Source organism: Callithrix jacchus, chromosome 10 (genome assembly GCF_049354715.1).
Source record: "Callithrix jacchus isolate 240 chromosome 10, calJac240_pri, whole genome shotgun sequence".
NCBI lineage: Eukaryota > Metazoa > Chordata > Mammalia > Primates > Cebidae > Callithrix > Callithrix jacchus.
Window position 1 is genome coordinate 438,506 of NC_133511.1, and position 25,082 is coordinate 463,587.

The following is a 25,082-nucleotide window of genomic DNA, read 5'->3' on the forward strand; positions in this document are numbered from 1 at the left end:
GTAAAGCTATTGTGGTCTTCTATAAGTATTTTTATTAACATGTATTTTCACTAATTGGGGTAGATTCCTAACTCGGAAATTTATTATAGATGAGATGTATATTCGTTCTATAAGAAAATTCCAGAAATTTGACAAAGTAGTTGTACTGTTTTATAGTCCCATTAGCAATAGTTATAGTTGTGCTGTATTCTTGCCAACATTTGGTGTTTACTCTTTCCCAACCTAGTTATTTTGTGGGGTGTGTAGTAGTATCTCACTGTGGTTTTAATCTGCATTTCCTTGATGTTAACCATTTTGTCCCACTTGTATATTATCTTTGCAAAGTGGCTCCCCAAATTTTTCCCCTTCTAAACAGTAATTGTTCTCTTTTTTTCTTTTAGTTGTTCTGTCATCCAGGCTGGAAGGCAATGGTGCAATCTTGGCTCACTACAGCCTCTGCTTCCTGGGCTCAAGCGATCCTCCCACCTCAGTCTCCCAATTAGCTGATACCAGGCTAACTTTTTGTATTGATATTAGCCAACATACAAGGCTAATTTTTTGTACTTATACTAGGTATCAGGGTCTCACCATGTTGCCCAGACTAGTCTCAAACTCCTGGCCTTAAGCCATTCATCCTCCTCGGCCTCCCAAAGTACTGGCACTACAGGTGTGAGCCACTGTGCCCAGCCTTATTTTCAGGTTATAAAACTGCTTTCTATATTCTGGAAATCAGGCTCTTTACTGAAAATAGATTTATGACCATTTTCTGTCAGGCTGTGGCTTGCATATTCTTTTGTTTAATGTATCTTTTAATTTTCCCAGACACATTTTCTGCAAAATTCGTGTTAGTTTTTGTTGTATTTTTCAGATACTTTGTTCATTTCATCTAAGTTGCAGAATTTGTCACCATGACGTTGTTTATGATAGTCTCTTATTATCCTTTTCACGTCTGCAGGATCTGTAGTGATAGTTTCACTTCGCTTTCACTTCTGATATTGATACTGACCATTTGTGTTCCCTGTCTTTTTTTCATGATCAGAGTAGCTTAAGGTTTATTAATGTTGATATTTTAAAACAACCAGCTTCTTTGCTTTGTTAGTTTTCTCTGTTATTTTGTCTGTCTTCAATTTGGTTTATCTCTGCACTTTTACCTTTATTGTTTCCTTCTTACTACTTCGTTGGAGTTTTCTTTGCTCTGTGTGTGTGTGTGTTTTCAATCTTCTTTAGGTGAACATTTACATCATTGATTTTAGACCTTTCTCTTTTTCTTCTATTGCAGTATAAGCATGTACGGCTATACTTCCCTCTGGGAACTCCCATAGCTGTAATTCATAAGTGTTGGCATGTTGTATTTTGATTATCCCTTAGAATAAAATATTTTATATTCTACCTTTTGCTTTCTTCTTGGGCTTGTGTATTATATTTAATCTCCAAGTACTTGGAGCTTTCCTAGTTCTCTTATTGTTAATTTCTGTTTTAATCCTATTGTGGTCAGGTAACATACACTGCATGAATTCAATTTGATTTAATCTATTCAGTCTTGTTTTACGACCTAGCATGTGACCTATCCTAGTGAACACTACATGTACTTGAAACATACAGTATTCTGTGGTTATAGGGTGTCGTCTTCCATTGGTTTGTTTAAGATGGTGGAGAGTTTTGTTCAGGTCATCTGCATCTTGACTAAGATTTTGTCTAGTTTATCTATCAATTGCTTGGGAGATGGGTATTAAAATCACCAATCAAAATTGTGGATTGTTTGTTTATTCCTTTAGTTCAATTTTGTTTTGTGCAAATTGATGCACAAATTATTTTTAATCCATTTTTTTGATGAAATGACTTTTCTGTAATCATGAACTATCCCTCTTTATCTTTGGAAATACTGTTTTGACTTAAGCATATTTTATTTGGTATTAATATAGCTTCTTCACACTTCCATTGCTGACTGTTTGCATAGTATATCATTTTAAATGTACTCATTTAGGGTCAGGTACAGTGGCTCACACCTGCAATCCCAGCACTTTGGGAGGCTGAGGCAGGTAGATCACTTGAGGTCAAAAGTTTAGGACAAGCCTATCCAATGCAGTGAAACCCCAGCTTTATTAAAAATACCCCAACATTTAGCTAGGCATGGTGGCAGGTTTCTGTATTCCCGGCTACTCAAAAGGCTGAGGCAGGAGAATTGCTCGAACCCAGGAGGCGGAGTTTACAGTGAGCAGAGATCGCACCACTGTACTCCAGCCTGGGAGATAGAGTAGGACACTGTCTTAAAAAAATTCAAATGTACTTATTTAGACCTACGTATATTTGTCTTCTTTTTTCTATTCAAAGTGTGTATTTCATATACAGCACTGGGTCTTGTGGGTTTTTTAAATCAATTCTGGCACTTTAATTGGAGTATGTGGTATGATTCAATAACATTTAACGTTATTAAATATAGATTTATTAGTGGTTGAATGATGTAATTGGATTCAAGCTTACAATTTAATGGTTTGTTTCATTATTTTGTTTGTTTTTGTTTGCATCCCCTTCCCCACTTTTTGTCCTGTCCCTTTTCTCCTGATGTCTTTTGGACTCTTTAAATACTTTTAAAATTTCATTTTAAAGTATCCATGACTTATTAGATGTAGTGATTGAATATTCCTTATCTGAATTCCTTGGGACTAGAAGAGTTTTGGATTTTAAACTTTTTTCATATTTTGGAACATTTACATATACATAAAGAGATCTCTTAAAGATATAACTGGAGTCTAAACACAAAATTCACCTATGTTTACGTACACCTCATACACATAACGCAAATAAAATTTTACATATTTTTAGCAATTTTGTGCACGAATCAAAGTTTGTATACATTGAACCATCAGAAAGCACACATATCGCTATCTCAGCCATCGATGTGGATGAATTTCAGAATTTGGAATATTTTGGATTTTGGGGTTTATGGATCAGAGATGCTCAACTTCTACCTGTTTTCATTGTTGATTATTTTATGTGTTAAATATGTAAAAAAGCGTTAAGTTTTCAGCTGAATGAGATTTTTGAGTTTGGAAATTAAACTAAACAGGATTTTTCTTAAGTTCCAGGATACAGGTGCAGAATGTGTAGGTTTATTATATAGGTATATGTGTACCATGGTGCTTTGCTGCACCTATCAACCGTTCATCTAGGTTTTAAGCTTCACATGCACTAGCTATTTGTCCTAATGGTCTCCCCGTCTCACCCTCCTCTGACCCCCAACAGGCCCCAATGTGTGTTGTTCCCTCCCTGTGTCCATGTGTTCTCACTGTTCGACTCCCAATTATGAGTGAGAAAGTGTGGTGCTTGGTTTTCTGCTCCTGTTTTGAACTAGACAGAATTTCTTAATATCTTAAATTGCTCAGTGAAATAGAAAATATCAAAGATTCTACCCAACAGGTGGGTAAGAATGAGTCCACGTAGCAACTTTGATAAAGTGAAGGGAAATAACAAACCATTTCTGATTGCTCCCTGCCACAGCCAGTGCATTCAACCTTTTTCCTGTCCTTTTATTATTTTTTCATTGTTCTTACAGTCATTATTATTTTTCCCCAAATGAAAAAATAAAAGTGGTGGGATTGATAGTGAGGAAACAGACTGACAGCTGCCCCTACACCTGAGTTTAACTTTTGAGAAATATAGTCAACATGATGATTTTCACACAGGGCTAGTAGGCCTTCTGCATCTGTTATAATTCCTGTTATGTTGTGGACAGAAAATAAATTTTTCTCTCCATGGGAACCTGTTAGTGATACTTGAGAACAATGTTAACTGTAGACCAAAACCGAATACAAGTGGAAATATTGTTTCATTTTTTTTGCAGTATTCCTTTTTTAAGACCTGAGATAGGAGGATAAAAAAGGAAAGAACTATTGACATGTGCAACAACATGGCTGAATATCAAAAACATTTTCTTGACTAAAACAAACCTTACATATGGAGTGATCACAATATAATTCTATTTCTATCAAACTTTAAAATCTGTACTGAAAGAATATTTAAAAGTATATTTGGGCTCGGGACCGACTAAGAGGAGGCAAAACTGAACTTTCTAGTCTCTGCTGTGATCCAAAACCCATGCTATAAACTTTGTACACAGTATCTCATTTAATCCTCAAAATCACCCTAACAGGTAGTTACTGTCACTTCCCCTGCTTCAAACAGAACATAAAGCTCAGAGAATCCAGGTACTGTGGTTTTTTTTGTTTGTTTGTTTTGTTTTTGAGATGGAGTTTTGCTCATGCCACCCAGGCTGAAGTGCAATGGCGTGATCTCGGCTAACTGCAAGCTCCGCCTTCTGGGTTCAGGCAATTCTCGTGCCTCAGCCTCCCAAGTAGCTGGGACTACAGGAACGCACCACCATGCCCAGCTAATTTTTTGTATCTTTAGTAGAGATGGGGTTTCACCATGTTGACCAGGATGGTCTCGATCTCTTGACCTCGTGATCCACCTGCCTCGGCCTCCCGAAGTTCTGGGATTACAGGTGTGAGCCACCATGCCTGGCCCGGTACTGTGTTTTACACCTACTTAGAAGTCACCAATTCCTAAAGTTCTATAAAATGTTCTAAATAAAAATGAATAAAGTAGGCAAAAAAGACCATGTAAATAGCATTTCTACAAATATCTCCTTAGACAATTTTCACATCGATGTCCAAAGACATTTACAAGAACGTTTTCCACAACACTGTTTAAAATAATAGAAAACTACAAGCAACCTAAATGTCCATGGAAGAGTTAGATTCTTTCTCTTATTTCCGTATAATGCAATACTGTGCTGATGTAGAGATATCATATTCATTTTTAAAAATTACATTCACCTTCTTCTTATGGATCCAAGGAGATATGTTAGAGAATATCTATTGCATTTGGACATAAACATAAATACAAAGGAAATAGTAGGGGCTCTCTACAAGTGGTTATATATTGGAAGAGGAAGAAGAGAAAAATAAAAGGGATCATGAACTTGTATATGCTTTGGTAGTGTCTGGTTTTGTATATAACTTGAATTTTTCATAAATATATTTTACAGTCTGCATAATTACTAGGTAAGAAGACAAGTAAGTCACTTTAGTAAAAGTTCTTCCAATTACTGCAACTGATTTCTACAGCCAGAATGTTCCCAGAACCTGAAAAGAGGAAGCACTAGAAATGGAAGGCAAAAATACTGACACTAGAGGGCCAGAGCTGGAGAGGGTGGATCTAATGCAGCAAATCCATCAGCAGTTCTCATCGCCATCTTTGAGAAACCTCACAATTTTCCGTGCGTAATAAATGAGTTAAATTGAAAACAAATCCATGACAGTGGTGCATGAGAAAGGTTACATGTGTCCCGAATAATAAAGTCTGCGCACAATATAAATTAAAACATACCATTTTACATTCATAAGATTGGCAAACAGAAAGTAAAAGCCTAGGAATATCAAGTGAAGCCAAACACAAAACAAGTTTCCCCACATTTCCTGTGGGAATACCAATTGTTACAACTACTTTAAACAATTGGAAATTCATAGTAAAAATGAAGACAAGCCTCCCCTACAACTTACCAATCCCTCTTCTGAAAACACAGTAAGAGAGATTCTTCCCAAGAAACCTGTAAACAAATATATATGGCGCTATGCATGTAATTGTACATCGTGGTATTTCCATATGGTAAAGTATTATTCGGCAGGGAAAGTAAGTAGACCAGAGGTAGACATTTCAATATCAGTAAGTTTTAGAAAAATAAAATGGAGTATAGGAAGCTGCAACTATATCTGTAATGCTTTGTTTTGCCAGGAAAATAAAGGGACACGTGGGGAGGGCAAAGGACAACAAAAACTAAACAATCTGAAACACATGCAGAAAAATACCCATATTTTAAAATTTTCCATTGCTGCTTATATTAGTTTCTGTCTTTTCTATACGCTTGAAGTACTTGATAATCAAGAAAATATAAAAGGCATAGGAAAAAGTATTCTGAGAAAATACATCGAAAGGTTTATGGTTATTAGATTTGGTAAGATTTTAAATGACTTTAATTTTCTTTGTTATATCTCTCTATATGTCCTAGTCATACCATATTAAATGTGTATTTCATTTATGACAATAAAAATGTATTGTTTAAAAACTCATATATATGCAGTTTTATCTGACATATGATGAAACTCTACGAAACATAGATTCAGCAAAAATACTGAGAACAAGAACAAAAATAATGATATTAAGAGTTGTTGACTTTTGGATGGAGCTATGAGTGACTTTACATTTATCTCTAAACTCGATTTTTCTATAGTGGGCAAATAAAATATTTGTGAAAGCTAGATTAAATAGAAAGCTATAGGTTTTAAATGAAAAGGAATTCAAATAATTTTCCAGCATGATAAAATGTTCATATTCCTAAATATGAACTACTTTACAAAAGCACCAGTGATTTTAAAGAAACATTAGATGATTTTTAAAGGAAGTCATTTATGATACTGCAGTTTATAGTGATACTGAGTGTTTGCTAGCTCCACTAATCAGGATATTAAGTTAATAGTATATAATATGCCATAAAGAAATGATATGAGCAGAGGTTACTGCAAAAGGAGAACACAATGATTTTAAGTGGGCTGGTGACCTGAATTTCTTCCAGTGAGGGGAAACATCAGAGTCATTTGATCAATGAAGTGCCTTTTATAAATCTTCAGGAAATCTCCTATGAAGGCTTTAAGAAGATGGATTTCTTATTACTTCTGATGTATGTTCCCATGAAATTTTTACCATTGCCACCATGGGCCTGCCCAGCCTAAGAGATGGAAACTGTGAGTCCAGCCCACTGACGCCCACCATCAGTAAGAAGATTGCACACTGAGGAGGCCATGGCCAGCCTGCTGACTGAAATCTATACTGTAAAAGGATGATGCTGCTCCAGCAATCCTGAAACCCTGCCCTAGGATCAATGAAAAGTGGTGTCAACCTTAGAATTTCAATACGCCTAGGCAGATAGTTATCTTTAAATATAAGAACAGTATCATTTTATGGAGAAACCAAAAGAATCCAGAAAAATTCTACAGTAGTCTACTCTGCCCTTCCTCCCCGTTCTGTCTTGTTAGTAACAGCCAAATCCAGGCACAAAGATGTCCTAACTTCTACACCTGAGGTTGCCCACAACGTGTGCTAGGTGACGCATCTTATAGAGCACATATGCAAACAAGTATGGGATCTGAAAAACAATAACTCAGGCAGAAACATTAGGAATTGGTGCCCCTAAGTGAACCAGTGGGAAAAAAGGAGGCTTAAAGAGTTTAAACAACTTTCCCCAGTAGCTGATAAGTTACGGTGGCCTTAGACAACCTGACAAGAGTGGTAGCAAAAAGGCTTCAAGGATTACATATTGTTCTACTATAAGGTTTTAAAAAGGTTTCAAAGGCAAAGAAGAGCAAATGAAGCCATGAATTTTACAATCTACATATTTTTAGACCTTTCTCTTTTTGCTGTTCTTGGGTAAACTAATTAGACCCTGCAAACACATTCCCACCCACAATGCTGTCTCCATTGCTTTAGGGCCTCACCTCTGAGCAGCCAGAGGAAATGCAGCTGACCCCTTATCTAGTTAACAACCTTTTATACTCTGCCCTTTCGCTTTGTTTTCTCCATGCCAACATAAGACATACAAAGATTCTTCTGCCTCCAAGATGCTGCAGCTTTCTTCTCAGCTAGTTACCCCCAGCTAAAAATAACTGTTCCACATACTCAGAGATATATGGCAATCAAGCAACCAAGTGCCCCTTTTGCCAATGACATGTTTTTAAAAAATATGTTCAATGAGAGGCTCTTTGAAAATTATTCACTTTTTTCTGAGTTGCAAAGGAAAACGAAAGGCAAATTATGGCTCTATAAGCAACTGTTTGCACAGATCCCATTAATTCCCCATCCACAGGGCCATTGACAACTAGCTCTTTTCTCTTGTCATTTCACTTACCAGGCAGAAATGATTACAAACTTAATTTCTTTGGGGGGTTATTTAGGTTAGAGAGGGCCCCTTGATAATGCAGAAGTCATAACGGCCACCAGACACAGGAGAACAATAGCTCCCAGTGCTTCCACAATGGAGAGAGAGATAACTGAATGTCATATTCGGAAGAAATTCAAACCATCATTGATTTTTTCAGATGAAAAAACTGAGGCTCAAAGAGGTTAGGGGGTTAACCAAAGTCAGTCAGTGTTTTAGTTTGCAGCAAAGCTGAAAGCAGGCGCTAAGCATTGCAACACCTGGTGTCTTCCTTCCTCCCCTCCATCCTGCTGCTAGTAGTGTCAGTGGCAAATACAAGTCAGTTCAAGGAAATGTGGCCTCAGCGAGGAGTACTAAGGACCAAGCACCAATGCATCTTGCCATTTACAACAAATTCCTTAATTACAAGGCTTCATTTATTCACAGAAGCTGCCTCTTTTGTACATAGCCAAACACACACACACACACACACACACACACACACACACACACAGTGTGACAGAGATAATTTATCATTATCTGAATGCACTCAGGGTGGTCAATTTCAGCCAGAGTGAAGAACAGAGAAAGGCAGGGTCAAGGGCACTATAGAAATAGCTGTTCCTGCTTCACTTTTCAGCCCTCCTTCCCCTCCCATCAGCCCACTTTCATTACTTTTCTCTTTGATGCAAAATCTGAAAATCTTGGTCAGGCAGCTCTGCTTATCAGTGGGTTCTTAATAACCCACTTTTATCAAACTTCATCTGATGGACCCAAAATATATTTCATCGTAGCAAAAAGTACCCTTATCAGTCCTAAAATGACACTGTCCCAAAGTGAATAGTGTTAGCAGCCAACTCTCTAGAACCAGAAAGAAGTATGTTTAAATCCTCAATCCATCACTTTCCAGCCATGCTGTCATGTCCAACTCATTCTTCTTAAACAATATCTCACTAAGCACACTAGACTGTAGAAATGCACACAGATAGGGCCTTACCTTTTCTGGCTTTATTCCTGCGAGGCAGCAGTGGACACTAACATATCTGTCACTCCAGTTAATGTAAAGGTTTAACTGGTACAAGTGCTGTGCAGGCAGGTCTCTGGAACAATGAGAGCACCCAGGAGAAGGCTTTGCTTTAGTTACAAAGGTCAGGAAAGGTTTCCCCTAGGGAGGGACCGAGATCAGAAGCATGAGTGGGCAGTAAGTGGGCAAAGTAAAAACGATCTGGCATTCCTGGCAAATATGTGGTGCAGGGGGACCTGGACCTTGGCCAGTACAAGATGCTGAGTCTTTGCAGTGCAGAGCAGAGAGGAGGGGCACGCCATGAGGACAGAGAAATGGAAAGAAGACTGTGGCCATGGTGAGGAGGTTTGTCCTCATTCTAAGAAGGACTGGGAGGTATGGGGCATGGTCTGACTTACGTGGAGGACAGACTGGAGACAACATGAACACAGACACACAGGTGGAAGGCCAGGAGGTAATCCACAGAAGGGCTGCAATGAGAATTTTAATGGAAAGAAAAAACAGAAGCTAAGGGATATTTAAGAACTAAAATCAGCAGGCCTGAATGGTAAGTTGGATATGAGAAGTGAGAGAGAAAGGGATAAACCAGAGCTCACTCATAGGACTTTGGCTTGTGTGACTGGATAGGTGGTGGCACCATTTTCTAAAAACCAGAATGGAAGAAGGAGCAGACTAGTGACTTAAACCTCATAGCCTCAGTTTTCTCATCTGTAAAATGGGAATAGTCCTACATATATCACAATGTTTTTGAAAGCATTAGAAAATATTCCTAGAAAATGAAGCCTTCATACAAAGCGGTGTATGTTTCTCCCCCAAATAAATGGGACCTATTCTTATAGGCTTCTTTTTCTTGATCTGATTGGAAACTCAGGATCTCAGATATTCATTTCTTTTCATCCTCTTCTCTGATGGCTCTACCAAATTGCTGGTTTACTGATCTCATCACCCTAAACAACGTATGGTACTCCATACTAGTCAAATAAGCAAGTTGGCAATTGCTCTTCTGAACAAATTATTGTAAATGTCACTGCTACAGTGCAGCTCATAGTGGCTCACTTGGCTGTTAAAGGGAAAAATTCTTGCAAATGCAGCTCTTATTATTTGCCAAATGTTCATGCACAAATGCATTTATTTTACCAAGAGCGTAGTGTTGGGTCATTTAAGGAGAATGGGAAAACACCACTCACAATTGAAGAGGCAAAATAGCATACATACAGCACTCCAGATCTTGCAAACCCCTTCATATACACTATACCAATGGTACCTCACACTGACTGCGGAGAGGCTGAGATGACGAGAAAGGGCAGGTATATTTATGATTATTTTTACAAGTAAGGTTAACTTAGACAAAGTAACTCTCTCCAGGTCACAACTCAAGGAAGTAATACATTTCTGTGATGAAAATATAAGTCTTGGGGCTTCTGATTTTATCATGTGTCTATCAAAATCCCCCACCTGCCAACGTTAAGCCATACAATGTAGAACATAAAAACCATATGAAACAGAGGAGAGGGGTGAGATCAAAACCCATTTGAACTTACATAATCATATTTTATCAATTCATTATTAGTCCACTATGATCATTGTGGTCGTCATTAATAGACAAGACGTGTTGAGCAACTACTACCTGCCAGACCAAATAGGAAGGACTTCATCTGTGCTGTTTCACTGAACCTTTACTTTCAACAAAGGTGCTCTTAAAAATCAGAATGATGAAAGTACAGATGAGAAAATGGAAGCCGAGAAGGCTTGAGTTGCCTAAACCTGCTCATAAATCCTAGCCTTTTGCCAAGGCCACTCTACTAGACTTGCTTCTGTGGGATCTATTGTATTCATAGTCAAATACCAATAAGGCCAAGACAATGAGTACTTTTGAGTTCTTCTGGGTTTTGGGGAAAATTTAAACAATGTCTCCCAATCTCCTGAATGCATTTAATGTATTCCGCCGATTCCATAAGCGAACAGGCATGAACGCTTATCTGAGATGATACCACTCTAGTTTCACTCTAACAGTACATTTTTGTGTAGAATATTTCTATCTCAAATGCTGATCCTCATTCTGTTACTTACTGGCTGTATATCGTTGGACAAGTGGCTTAGCAGCTCAGACACTCAATTTAGTATGCGAAGTAGGGTTGACGATAGTTCCAATAGTAAAATAAAAGTGGAACCATCTGCAGAAAGCACTTGACATGGTTTCTAGAACATGGTTAGTAAGCCACACATATTAACTATGATTATTTTTTATTTTGATGATCCTTGTGACCACAGAATAGAGGTTAGCTACATTCTACAGAGAGGAAACTGGTTCTAAGATATAAAGTGTTTTGTGTAAATTCACCCAGCTTGATAGAATAAAGATAAGGAAGCACGTCTCCTAAATGTGACAGAGAAAATTTTTGTTACTAAAATCTCCAGCAACTCTCTGAGGAGGTGGGTCTTGGTAGCTGAAGAATTCTGAAAGTAGAAGTGGACAGAAGCTAAAATGCTCATCGGGAAAAGATAAGAAATCAAGAAACCTGAAAATGATTCAATAGTGAGCAAAGAGAAAAACAGGGGAGAGGGAGAATATGTTCAAAGGGATTTGAGAAATTTTCTCCCACACACAATGTAAATTACTATGAAAATACTGTGTTAGAAAAAATATACAAGGCCCTTTTCTACACTATTTTAAAGTATATACACCGTCTCAATATTGGCTGTCTTGTAAAATACAAAAATTCCATTTTTATGCAGTTACAGAAAATATAAATACTCTAATTTAACCTTAAAAAATTACTCTGAAGACACTCTGATAGAAAAAATATACAATGCAATTTTCTACTATGTTTTAAAGTATATGCACCGACTCAATATTCTCTATCTTGTAAAATATAAAAATTCTAATTTTATGCGGTTACAGAACATATACATACTCATTTTAACACAAATGTTAAACACAAAATTACTAAAAATATAAATATTCTCTTTTTACCCCAACGTTAAAAACAAAATTGTTCTGACAATACTCTGTTAGAAAAAATATACAATGCCCTTTTCTATTCTGTTTGAAGGTATATACACCATCTCCATATTCCCTCTTGTAAAACACGGAAATTCTATTATTACGTGGATAGAGAAAATGTAAGTATTTCCTTTGACTTCAATGTTAAAAACCGAATTACTCTAAAGACACTCTGTTAGAAAAAATACACAATGCTTTTTTTTACTATCTTTCTTAGTATATACACAATCTCAATATTCTCTCACATGTAAAATACAAAAATTCGAAATTTACGTGGTTAGACAAAAATATAAATATTCTCTATGCACCCCAATGTAAAAAACAAAATTGCGTGGAAGATACTCTGTTAGAAAAAAAATATAATGCTCTTTTCTACTCTCTTATGGTGTATAAATACCATCTCAATATTCTCTCTCATGTAAAATACTGAAAATCTAAATTTATGCTGTTAGAAATAAATATAAATATCCTCTATGTCCCCGAATGATATAAGCAAAATTGCTCGAAAAATAATCTGTTAGAAAAAATATACAATGCCCTCTCCTACATTCTTTTGGAGTATATACACTATCTCAATATTCTTTGTCATGTAAAATACCAAAACTCTAAATTTACGTGAATAGAAAAACATATAAATATTATATATTTACCCAAATGCTGAAAGCAAAATTGCTGTAATAATAATCTGTATGAAAAAATATACAATGCCCTTTTCTACACTCTTTTGGAGTATATACACCAAATCAATACGCTCTCTCATGTAAAATATTAAAATTCTAAATTTACCGGATAAAAAAATATATAAATATTATCTATGTACCACAATGTTAAAAGCAAAATTGCTCTAAAGAAAATCTGTTCCAAAAAATATACAATGCGTTTTTCTACACTCTTTTGGAGTATATACACCAAATCAATACGATCTCTCATGTAAAATATTAAAATTCTAAATTTACCGAATAAAAAAATATATAAATATTATCTATGTACCACAATGTTAAAAGCAAAATTTCTCTAAAGAAAATCTGTTCCAAAAAATATACAATGCCCTTTTCTACTCTGTTTTGGAGTATATACACCATATCAATAAGCTCAATCATGTAAAATATATAAATTCTCAATTTACGTGGTTACAAAAAATATAAATATTTTCTATGTACACCAACGTTAAAAGCAAAATTGCACATAATATAATGTGTAAGAGAAAATATACAATGCCCTTTTTTACTCTTTCTTGGAGTATATACACCAAATCAATAGGCTCTCTCATGCAAAATACGGAAATTCTAAATTTACGCAAATAGAAAAAAATCTAAATATTATCTAGGCACCCCAATGTTAAAAGAACAAATGCACTGAATATCATCTGTCAGAAATAATACACAATGACCTTTTCTACTCTGTTTTGGAGTATATACACCAAATCAATATGCTGTCTCACGTAAAATACCGAAATTCTAATATTACGGGAATCAAAAAAATAAATTTTATCTAGGAACCCCAATGTTAAAATCAAAATCTCTCTGAATAAAATCTGTCAGAAAAAATATACAATGCCTTCTTCTACTCTGTTTTGGAGTATATACACCAACTCAATATGCTCTCTCATGTAAAATACAGAAAATCTATTTTAACGTGAATCGAAAAAATTCTAAATATTATCTAGGCACCCCAATATTAAAAGCAAAATTGCTCTGAATATAATCTCTCAGAAAAAATCTACAATGCTCTTTCTACTCTGTTGTAAAGTATAGACACCAACTTAATATGCTCCTTCATGTAAAATACAAAAATTCTAAATTTACGCAAATCGAAAAAAAATTAAATTTTATATAGGCACCTCAATGTTAAAAGCAAAATTTCTCTGAATATAATCTGTCAGACAAAATATTCAGTGCCCTATTCTACTCTGTTTTGCAGTATATACACCAACTCCATGTGCTCTCTCATGTAAAATAAAAAAATTCTATAATGAAGCGAATCGAAATAAATCTAAATACTATCTAGCCACCCCAATGTTAAAAGCAAAATTGCTCTGAATATAATCTGTCAGAAAAAATATACAATGCCCTTTTTTACTCTGGTTTGGAGTATATACATCAACTCAATATGCTCTCTCATATAAAATACCGAAATTCTAATTTTACGTGAATCAAAAAAAAATCAAAATAATATCTAGGCGCCTCAAAGCTAAAAGAAAATGGCTCTAAATACCGTCTGTTAGAAAAAATATACAATGCCTTATTCTACTCTGCTTTGGAGTATATACACCAACTCAGTATGCTCTCTCATGTAAAATACCGAAATTATAATTTTACCCAAATCGAATAAATCGAAATATTATCTAGGCACTTCAATGTAAAAAACAAAATTGCTCTGAATATAATCTGTCAGAAAAAATATACAATGCCCTATTCTACTCTATTTTGGAGTATATACACCAACTCAGTATGCTCTCTCATGTAAAATACAGAAATTCGAATTTTACCCGAATCGAAAATATCTAAATATTATCTAGGCACCCCTATGATAAAAGCAAAATTGCACTGAATATAATCTATCAAAAAACATATACAATGCCCTTTTCTACTCTGTTTTGAGGTATATGCACCAACTCCATATGCTCTCTCATGTAAAATACAGAAATTCTATATTTAGGCATATCTAAAACAATCTTAATAATATCTAGGCACCCCAAAGTTAAAGGAAAATGGCTCTGAATATAGTATGTTATAAAAAATATACAATGCCTTATTGTACTATGTTTTGGAGTATATACACCAACCCAGTATGCACTCTCGTGTACAATACAGAAATTCTAATTTTACCCGAATCGAAAAAATCTAAATATTATCAAGGCACCCCAATGTTAAAAGCAAAATTGCTTTGAATATATTATGTCAGAAAAAATATGCAATGCTTTATTCTACTCTGTTTTGCAGTGTATACACCAACTCAATATGCTCTCTTATGTAAAATACCGAAATTCTAATTTTACGAAAATCAAAAAAGTCTATATATCTAAGCACCCCACAGTTAAAAAAAAATGGCTCTAAATATAGTCTGTTAGAAAAACATACAATGCCTTATTCTACTCTGTTTTGGAGTATATACATCAACTCAGTTTGCTCTCTGATGTAAAATACCGAAATTCTAATTTTACGCGAATCAAAAAAAGTCTAACTAATATCTAGTCTCCCCACAGTTAAAAGAAAATGGCTGTAAATATAGTCTGTTAGAAAAAATATACAATGCCTTATTCTACTTCGTTTTGGAGTATATACACCAAGTGAGTATGCTCTCTCATGTAAAATACTGAAATTAAAATTTTACGTGAATCGAAAAAAATGTAAATAATATCTTGGCACCCCAAATTTAAAAGAAAATGACTCTGAATGTAGTCTGTTATAACACATATACAATGCCTTATTCTAATTTGTTTTGGAGTATATAAACTAACTCAGTATTCTCTCTCACGTAAAATACAGAAATTCTAATTTTACCCGAATCGAAAAAATCTAAATATTATCTAGGCACCCCAATGTTAAAAACAAAATTGCTCTGAGTATAATCTGTCAGAAAAAATATGCAATTCCCTAGTCTCTGTTTTGTAGTATATACACAATCTCAACTCAATATGCTCTTTCATGTAAAATACAAAAATTCTGATTTTACCCGAATCCAAAATATCTAAATATTATCTAGGACCCCCAGTGTTAAAAACAAAATTGCTCTGAATATATTCTCTTAGCAAAAATATACAAGGACCTAATCAAATCTGTTTTGGAGTATATACACCAACTCAGTATGCTCTCTCATGTTAAATACTGAAATTCTAATTTTACGTGAATCGAAAATAATCTAAATATTATCTAGGCACTGCAATGTTAAAAGCAAAATTTCTCTGAATATATTCTGTCAGAAAAAATATGGAATGCTTTTTCCTATTCTGTTTTGGAGTGTATACACCAACTCAATATGCTCTCTCATGTAAAATACCGAAATTCTAATTTTATGAGAATCGAAATAAATTGAAATATCTAAGGGCCCCAAAGTTAAAAGAAAATTGCTCTCAATATAGTCTGTTAGAAAAACATACAATGCCTTATTCTAGTCTGTTTTGGAGTATATACACCAACTCAGTTTGCTCTCTGATGTAAAATATCGAAATTCTAGTTTTACGTGAATTGAAAAAAATCTAAATAATATATAGGCTCCCCACAGTTAAAAGAAAATGGCAGTAAATATAGTCTGTTAGAAAAAACATACAATGCCTTATTCTACTTCGTTTTGGAGTTTATACACCAACTCAGTATGCTCTCTCATGTAAAATACAGAAATTCTAATTTTACGTGAATCGAAGAAAATCTAAATATTATCTAGGCACCCCAATGTTAAAAACAAAATTGCTCTGAATATAATCTGTCTGACAAAATATACAATACCCTATTCTACTCTGTTTTGGAGTATATACACCACCTCAATATGCTCTCTCAGGTAAAATACAGAAATTTTATATATAAGCGATTCAAAGAAAATATAAGTATAATCTAGGAACCCCAATGTTAAAAACAAAATTGCTCTGAATATAAAGTGTAAGAGAAAGTATACAATGCCCTATTCTACTCTGTATTGGAGTATATACACCAACTCAGTATGCTCTCTCATGTAAAATACCAAAATTATAATTTTACGCGAATCGAAAAAATCTAAATATTATCTAGGCACCCCAATGTTAACAGCAAAATTTCTCTGAATATAATCTGTCAGAAAAAATATACAATGCCTTTTTGTACTCTGTTTTGTAGTATATACACCAACTCAATACGCTCTATCATGTTAATCACAGAAATTCTAATTTTACGCGAATTGTAAAAAATCTAAATAGTATGTAGGCGCCCAAAAGTTAAAAGAAAATGGCTCTGAATATATTCTGTTATTAAAAATATACAATGCCTTATTCTACTCTGTTTTGGAGTATATACACCAACTCAGTATGCTCTCTCATGTAAAATATAGAAATTCTAATTTTACACAAATTGAAAATATCTAAAAATTATCTAGGCACCCCAAAGTTAAAAACAAAATTTCCCTAAATATAATCTGTCAGAAAAAATATACAATACCCTATTCTACTCTGTTTTTGAGTATATACACCAACTCAGTATGCTCTCTCATGTAAAATACAAAAATTCTATATTTAAGCGAATTGAAAAAAATCTAAATATTATCTACGCACCCCAATGTTAAAAACAAAATTGCGCTGAATATAATCTGTCAGAAAGAATATACAATACCCTATTCTATTCTTTTTTGGAGTATATACACCAACTCCATATGCTCTCTCATGTAAAATACAGTAATTCTAATTTTACCCGAATCGAATAAATCTAAATATTATCTAGGAACCCCAATGTTAAAAGCAAAATTGCTCTGAATATAATCTGTCAGAAAAAATATACAATGCCCTATTCTACTTTCTTTTGGAGTATATACACAAAGTCCATATGCTCTCTCATGTAAAATACAGAAATTCTATATTTAAGTGAATCGAAGAAAATCTAAATAATATCTAGGACCCCAAACTTAAAAGAAAATGGCTCTGAATATAGTCTGTTAGAAAAAATATAAAATGCCCTATCCTACTCTTTTTTGGTGTATATACACTAATTCAGTATGCTCTCTCATGTAAAATACCGAAATTCAAATTTTACGTGAATAAAAAAAATCTAAATATTATCAAGGCACCCCAATGTTAAAAGCAAATTTGCTCTGAATATAGTCTGTCAGAAAAAAAATACAATGCTTTTTTCTACTCTGTTTTTGAGTATATACACCAACTCAATATGCTCTCTTATGTAAAATACCGAAATTCTAATTTTACGTGAATCGAAGAAAATCTAAATAATATCTAGGCGCCCCAAAGTTAAAAGAAAATGGCTATAATATAGTCTGTTAGAAAAAATATACAATGCCTTATTCTACTATGTTTTGGAGTATATACACACACTCAGTATGCTCTCTCATGTAAAATAGAGAAATTCTAATTTTTACCGAATTGAAAAAATCTAAATAATATCTAGGCACGCCAATGTTAAAAAAAAATTGCTCTGAATATAATTTGTCAGAAAAAATATACAATGCCCTATTCGACTTTGTTTTGGAGTATATACACCAACTCCATATGCTCTCTCAGGTAAAATACAGAAATTCTATATTTAAGCGAATCGAAAAAAATCTAAATATGATCTTGGCACCCTAATGTTAAAATCAAAATTGCTCTGAATATAAACTGTCAGAAAAATTATACAATGCCCTATTCAACTATTTTTTGGAGCATATAAACCAACTCCATATGCTCTCTTATGTAAAATACAGAAATTCTATATTTAAGCGAATCGAAAAAAATCTAAATATTATCTAGTCACCCCAATGTTAAAAGCAAAATTTCTCTGAGTATAATCTGTCAGAAAAAATATACAAGCCCTTTTCCACTTTGTTTTGGAGTATATATACCAACTCAATATGCTCTGTCCTGTAAAATACCGAAATTCTAATTTTATGCGAATCGAGAAAAATCTAAATAATATCTAGGCACACCAAAGTTAAAAGAAAATGGCTCTGCATATAGTCTGTCAGAAAAAATATACAATGCCTTAATCTACTCTGATTTGGAGTATATACACCAACTCAGTATGCTCTCTCATGTAAAATGTAGAAATTCTAATGTTACACGAATCAAAAAAATCTAAAAATTATCTAGGGACTCCAAAGTTAAAAAAAAAATTGCTCTGAATATAATCTGTCAGAAAAAATATACAATGCCCTATTCTACTCTGTTTTGGAGTATATACACCAACTCCATATGCTCTCTCATGTAAAATAAAGAAATTCTGTTTGAGCGAATCGAAAAAAACTCAATATTATTTAGGCACCCCAACGTTAAAAGCAAAATTGCTCTGAATATAATCTGTCAGAAAAAATATACAATGCCCTTTTCTACTCTGTTTTGTAATATATACACCAACACAATATGCTCTCTCATGTAAATTACCGAAATTGTAATTTTACGCAAATCGAAAAATATCTAAATAATATCAAGGCGCCCCAAAGTTAAAAGAAAATGGCTCTGAAAATAACCTGTTATAAAAATATACAATGCCCTATTCTACTCTGTTTTGGAGTATATACACCAACTCAGTATGCTCTCTCGTGTAAAATACCGAAATACTAATTTTACGTGAATCAAAAAAAATCTAAATATTAACTAGGCAACCCAATGTGAAAAACAAAATTGCTCTGAATATAATCTGTCAGAAAATATATACAATACCCTATTCTACTCTGTTTAGGAGTATATACACCAACCCCATATGCTCTCTCATGTAAAATACCAAAATTCTATATTTAAGCGAATCGAAAAAATCTAAATACAATCTAGGCACCACAATGTTTAAAGCAATATTGTTCTGAATATAATCTCACAGAAAAAATATACAATGCCCTTTTCTAATCTGTTTTGGCGTATATACACCAACTCAATATGCACTCTCATGTGAAATACAGAAATTCTAATTTGACATGAATCGAAAATAATCTAAATAATATATAAACGCCACAAAGTTAAAATAAAATGGCTCTGAATATAGTCTGTTAGAAAAAATATACAATGCCCTACTCTACTCTGTTTTGGAGTATATACACCAACTCAGTATGCTCTCTCATGTAAAATACCGAAATTCAAATTTTACGTGAATAAAAAAAATCTAAATATTATCTAGGCACCCCAATGTTAAAAGAAAATTTGCTGTGAATATAGTCTTTCAGAAAAAAAATACAATGCCCTTTTCTACTCTGATTTGGAGTATATACACCAACTCAATATGCTCTCTTATTTAAAATACCGAAATTCTAATTTTGCGCGATTCGAAAAAAATCTAAATAATATCCAGGCGCACCAAATTTAAAAGAAAATGGATCTGAATATAGTGTGTTAGAAAAAATACACATTGCCTTATTCTACTGTGTATTGGAGTATATACACACACTCAGTATGCTCTCCCATGTAAAATAAAAAAATTCTAATTTTATGTGAATCGAAAAAAATCTAATTATCTAGGCACCCCAATGTTAAAAGCAAAATTTCTCTGAATATAATCTGTCAGAAAAAATATGCAATGCCCTTTTCCACTTTGTTTTGGAGTATATACACCAACTCAATATGCTCCCTTATATAAAATACAGAAATTCTAATTTTACGTGAATCGAAAAAAATCTAAATAGTATCTAGGCGCCCCAAAGTTAATAGAAAATGGCTCTGATTATAGTCTGTTAGAAAAAATATACAATGCCTTATTCTAGTATGTTTTGGAGTATATACACCAACTGAGTATGCTCTCTCATGTAAAATAGAGAAATTCTAATTTTACCCGAATTGAAAGAATCTAAATATTATCTAGGCACCCCAATGTTAAAAACAAAATTGCTCTGAATATAGTTTGTCAGAGAAAATATACAATGCCCTATTCGACTCTGTTTTGGAGTATATACACCAACTCCATATGCTCTCTCATGTAAAATACAGAAATTCTATATTTAAGCAAATCGAAAAAAATCTAAATATTATCTTGGCACCCTAATGTTAAAATCAAAATTGCTCTGAATATAAACTGTCAGAGAAAATATACAATGCCCTATTCAACTATTTTTTGGAGCATATAAACCAACTCCATATGCTCTCTCATGTGAAATACAGAAATTCTATATTTAAGCGAATCGAAAAGAATCTAAATATTATCTAGTCACCCCAATGTTAAAAGCAAAATTTCTCTGAATATAAACTGTCATAAAAAATATACAATACCCTTTTCCACTTGGTTTTGGTGTATATACACCAACCCAATATGCTCTGTCTTGTAAAATACCAAAATTATAATTTTACGCGAATCGAGAAAAATGAAAATAATATCTAGGCGACCCAATGTTAAAAGAAAATGGCTCTGAATATAGTGTGTTAGAAAAAATATACAATGCCTTATTCTACTCTGTTTTGGAGTATATACACCAACTCAGTATGCTCTCTCATGTAAAATAACGAAATTCAAATTTTACCCGAATCGAAAAATTCTAAATAATATATAGGCACACCAAAGTTTAAAGAAAATGGCTCTGAATATAGTCTGTTAGAAAAAACATACAACACCTGATTCTACTCTGTTTTGGAGTATATATACCAACTCAATATGCTCTCAAATAGAAAATACATAAATTCTATATTTAAGTGAATCGAAAAAAATCTAAATACTATCTAGGCATCCCTATGTTAAAAGCAAAATTTCACTGAATATAATCTGTCAGAAAGAATATAAAATGCCCTTTTCTACTGTTTTGGAGTATATACAACAACTCAATATGCTCTCTAATGTAAAATACCGAAATTCAAATTTTACGTGAATAAAAAAATCTAAATATTATCTAGGAACACCAATGTTAAAAACAAATTTGCTCTGAATATAGTCTGTCAGGAAAAACATACAATGCCCATTTCTACTCTGTTTTGGAGTATATAAACCAACTCAATATGCTCTCTTATGTAAAATACAGAAATTCTAATTTTACGCAAATCGAAAAAAATCTAAATAATATCTCGGTGCCCCAAAGTTAAAAGAAAATTGCTCAGAATATAGTCTGTTAGAAAAAATATACAGTGTCTTATTCTACTCTGTTTAGGAGTATATACACCAACTCAGTAAGCTCTCTCTTGTGAAATACAGAAATTCTAATTTTACATGAATCGAAAGAAATTTAAATATTATCTAGGCAGCCCAATGTTACAAGCAAAATTGCTCTCAATATCATCTGTCAGAAATATTATACAATGCCCTTTTCTACTCTGTTTTGGTGTATATACACCAACACAATATGCTCTCTCATGGAAAATACGGAAATTATAATTTCACGCGAATCGAAAAAAGTCTAAATAATATCTAGGCGACCCAAAGTTAAACAAAAATTCCTCTGAATATAGTCTGCTAGAAAAAATAAAAAATGCCTTATTCTACTTTGTTTTGGAGTCTATACACAAACTCAGTAGTCTCTCTGATGTAAAATACCAAAATTCTAATTTTACGTGAATCGAAAAAAATCTAAATAATATCTAGGCATCCCAATGTTAAAAACAAAACTGCTCTGAATATAGTCTTTCAGAAAAGATAAACAATGCCCTATTCTACTCTGTTTTGGGGTATATACATTAACTCCATATGCTCAATCATGTAAAATACAGAAATTCTATATTTAAGCGAATCGAAAAAATTCTAAATAGTATCTAGGCACCCCAATGTTGAAAACAATATTGTTCTGGGTATAGTTTGTCAGAGAAAATATACAATGCCCTTTTCTTCTTTGTTTTGTAGTATATACACCAACTCAATATGCTCTTTCATGCAAAATACAAAAACACTAATGTTACCCGAATCGAAAAAATCTATATATTATCAAGGCACCCCAATGTTAAAAACAAAACTGCTCTGAATATAATCTGTCAGAAAAAATATACATTGACCTATTCTACTCTATTTTGGAGTATATACACCAACTCCATATGCTCTCTCATGTAAAATACAGAAATTCTAATTTTACCCGAATCGAAATAATCTAAATATAATCTAGGCACCCCAATGTTAAAAACAAAATTGCTCTAAATAGAATCTGTCAGAAAAAATATACAATGCCCTATTCTACCCTGTTTTCGAGTATATACACCAACTCAGTATGCTCTCTCATGTAAAATACCAAAATTCTAATTTTACATAAATCGAAATAAATCTAAATATTATCTGGGCACCGGAATGTTAAAAGTAAAATTGCTCTTAATACAATCTGTCAGAAAAAATATACAATGCCCTTCTGCACTTTTTTTTTGGAGTATATACAGCAACTCAAAATGCTCTGTCATGTAAAATACCGAAATTTTAATTTTACGCGAATCTACAAAAATCTAAATAATATCTAGGCGCCCCAAAGTTAAAAGAAAATGGCTCTGAATATAGTCTGTAATTAAAAAATATACAAAGCCTTATTCTACTGTTTTGGAGTATATACACCAACTCAGTATGCTCTCTCATATAAAATACCGAAATTCTAATTTTACGTGAATCGAAAAAAATTTAAATGTTATCTAGGCACCCCAATGTTAAAAAAAAATTTCTCTGAATATAATCTGTCAGAAAAAAATATACAATGCCCTTTCCTACTTTGTTTAGGAGTATCTACACCAACTCAATATGCTCTCTCATGTAAAATACCGAAATTCTAATTTTACGCAAATTGAAAAAAATCTAAAAAATATCTAGGCGTCCCAAAGTTAAAAGAAAATTGCTCTGAATATATTCTGTTAGAGAAAATATACAATGACGCATTCTACTCTGTTTTGGAGTATATACACCAACTCAGTATGCTCTCTCGTGTAAAATACAGAAATTCTAAATTTACGTGAATCGAAAAAAATCTAAATATTTTCTAGGCACCCCAATGTTAAAACCAAAATTCCTCTGAATATAATCTGTCAGAAAATATATACAATACCCTATTCTACTTTGTTTAGGAGTATATACACCAACCCCATATGCACTCTCATGTAAAATACCAAAATTCTACATTTAAGCGAAACGAAAAAATCTATATACAATCTAGGCACCACAATGTTAAAAGCAAAATTGCTCTAAATATATTCTCTCAGAAAAAATATACAATGTCCTCTTCTAATCTGTTTTGGCGAATATGCACCAACTCAATATGCACTCTCATGTAAAATACCGAAATTCTAATTTAACGTGAATCGAAGAAAATCTAAATAATATATAGGAGCCACAAAGTTAAAATAAAATGGCTCTGAATATAGTCTGTTAGAAAAAATATACAATGCCCTATACTACTCTGTTTTGGATTACATACACCAACTCAGTATGCTCTCTCATGTAAAATACGGAAATTCAAATTTTATGTGAATAAAAAGAATCAAAATATTATCTAGGCACCCCAATGTTAAAAGCAAATTTGATCTGAATATAGTCTGTCAGAAAAAATATACAATGCCCTTTTCTACTCTGTTTTGGAGTATATACACCAACTCAATATGCTCTCTCATGTAAAATATCGAAATTCTAATTTTACGCGAATCGAAAAAAATCTAAATAATATCTACGCGCACCAAAGTTAAAAGAAAATGGCTCTGAACGTAGTCTGTAAGGAAAAATGTACATTGCCTTATTCTACTGTGTATTGGAGTATATACACAAACTCAGAATGCTCCCTCATGTAAAATACCGAAATTTTAAATTTACGTGAATCGAAAAAAATGTAAATAACATCTAGGCGCCCCAAAGTTAAAGGAAAATGGCTCTGAATATAGTCTGTTAGAAAAAATATAGAATGCCTAATTCTACTCTGTTTTGAAGTATATACACCAACTCAGTATGCTCTCTCATGTAAAATACCGAAATTCTAATTTTACTGGAATCGAAAAAATCTAAATAATGTCTAGGCGCCCCAAAGTTAAAAGGAAATGGCTCGGAACATAGTCTGTTAGAAAAAATATACAATGCCTTATTCTACCTTGTTTTGGAGTATATACAACAACTCAGTGTGCTCTCTCATGTAAAATAACGAAATTCTAATTTTCCCCAAACTGAAAAAATATGAATATTGTCTAGGCACCCCAATGTTAAAAACAAAATTGCTCTGAATATAATCTGTCAGAGAAAATATACAATGCCCTATTCTACTCTGTTTTGGATTATATACACCAACTCCATATGCTCTCTCATGTAAAATAAAGAAATTATATATTTAAGAGCATAGAAAAAAATCTAAATATTATCTAGGCACCCCAATGTTAAGAACAAAATAGCTCTGAATATAATCTGTCAGAAAAAATATACAGTGCCCTATTCTACTCTGTTTTGGACTATATACACCAACTCCATATGCTCTCTCATGTAAAATACAGAAATTCTATATTTAAGCGAATTGAAGAAAATATAAATAATATCTTGTCACCACAATGTTAAAAGCAAAATTTCTCTGAACACAGTCTGTCAGAAAAA